We start from the raw sequence: 2,255 nt of genomic DNA, 5'->3' as shown, positions 1-2,255 counted from the left end.
CAGGGACTTTGTCCAAGGGCTTGACGACCCCTCCCCATGGCCACTGCGAGTTATCCGGGACCATCGTCCCTAACCCCTAATCCCAAGGCGTCAAGCGACCCGTGCCGAGGGGATGCATGGCCAGGGGGGTGAAATAATAAGCTAGGCCTTTAACGGAGCCTGTGGGGTACCTGGGCACCCTCCACAGTAATTGTCCCTTACCGCGTTATGCTGGGCCCTGGCGTGGTGGACCTCTTTTCCCGAGCAACTCGTGGGACCAAAATGGAAAACCAAGTCAATTCTTCAATTAGTGGTAGTAGTGTAGGCGACAACCCCTTCGCAAGAGGTGGGTTGTTCAGGTCTCCGCCTAGGAGGCCAGAGGCAATAGTCGGCAGCTCAGTGCGTGTCTCAGCGTGTCTCTGAGCGGCTTTGGGGCAGCAGTTAGTCTGCTTTTGGACAGGCCAGTTTCGGGTTCTTCGATGGCGAACGGAAACGACTAGCATACGGAAGTCGGGACCCTGGCGGCGACCGTAATCACCGCAAACGGCTAGGGACACGTGGTAGCTGAGCCACCCTGAGCTAGCAGAAATAATTACGTACCTCCAAATAAATTCAATAATTTTGTGGAAGAATGGAAAATAATAAAAACTTGAGTTCAGTTGTAACAAATAACAAATTAAAATAATGCACGTTCTCTTTTGGTGCCGTGAGAGAGACGGCTAGGTGGTGCCCATTACGGGAAATGACGAGGTTTCATATGAGATTTTGGTCCATCAGCCAAATCCCGTAAATATATTTTTATTGCGTATTGCGCTTTTTGTCTACAGAAACCAACTGCTGTATTCATGGTATTCATAGCTGGATTTGTATTAGGACTCAGATCCTGTTTGGGCACCTAGAATCAATTAATGCTTTATAGAATAAAATAGACACAATATAGCACAAACGATACAGACCTAGATCGAATATTTACAACTATTCGAACAAAATAAAACCAACCGTAACACAGTGCGTGATTTCTCTTGTTTTGGACAGCAGAATGATCGGTAATAAGAGTGCTTGTTTTGTCGTGTTGCTGCTCAGTAAGCAGACAGTTAGCGTGGCACGATAATTTTTGGTTTTGTGCGGTTGAAATGAAAATCAATCAGTGCTTTTTTTTCGTGTTTCTGCTCAGTAAGCAGAGAGTTGTAAGATTCGGGTTATTTTGTTCTTTTTTGGACGCTTCGTAAGTAAAATGAATATATTTTAATATTTTTTCAGCATGTACTATTATTGACAAACGCTCTATATTGTCGAATAGTGCTCCCTATTATTCACCTTACCCACTAACACAAATTTTCCTTCTCGAGACATCTATGAAGGTAGTATGGGTTCCCTGCATCTTCACTAGTAGATGTTGAACTATCATTCCTTCCCTTCTTTCTGTGATTGTAAGGACGTGGCCAGGTATACAACTGCTACTGTATAGGAAAAGGTACTAATCCCAAGTATCAATTTACGACAATATACAGTAGATTGCTCAGTTGAGCATTGTATAGCCACCCACGATTTGTACTATCACATATGCTATGCTATGATAAGAAAATAATAAAAACTTCAAGACTTCTTGGAAAATCTCAATACATCATTGAGCACTTCTTGGAATAGAAAGAATTACTCGCGAACAGTGAGGAGTCTTTTCGGAAAAGATGGTTTCTTTATAACCCCGGAAACCTCCACGATTGCTAGTTTCAAATCTCTGATTAACTTTGAAATATTTGAAAGATTTTTTTTTATATCCAGAAATTTAAACAGTATTGATAGAATTAGATCCTTCAGTTGTCCATATGGTATGTTCTTATCATAATCATGGGTAGGACAATGCTTTGACTGTCCTGCCAAGGTATTTCCAAGCGTAGGACAAGTCCGACTTATCCCACCCACTCCCGGCGCCACTGAAACTAGCCAATGCCTCATGTCAAAGCACACGCCTTCTTGCATAACCTTTTTGAAAAGGTGCAGTTCAAAATGGGTAGGATTTTCAGATTAAGTAAAATAAGCATGAAAAATCCCTGTTTACCTTTATTTACGAAAACTCCTTCCCGCGAGGTACCCGCCCACCTATGATCAATCTTAGGTCCTGAAAGATGATTAAATTATTTTTCGAAACAGACCTAAAAATCTAAAATTGGCCAAACAATAAAAAAGTTATAATGATTTCAATTTGGGGTCCATATGACCCCAGAGCACAGACAACGTAAGTTTTTTGATAAAAGTACACTGCTGCGCTTATTTTC

Source organism: Armigeres subalbatus, chromosome 1, assembly GCF_024139115.2.
Source record: "Armigeres subalbatus isolate Guangzhou_Male chromosome 1, GZ_Asu_2, whole genome shotgun sequence".
NCBI lineage: Eukaryota > Metazoa > Arthropoda > Insecta > Diptera > Culicidae > Armigeres > Armigeres subalbatus.
Note: the sequence above shows the minus strand (reverse complement) of the source record.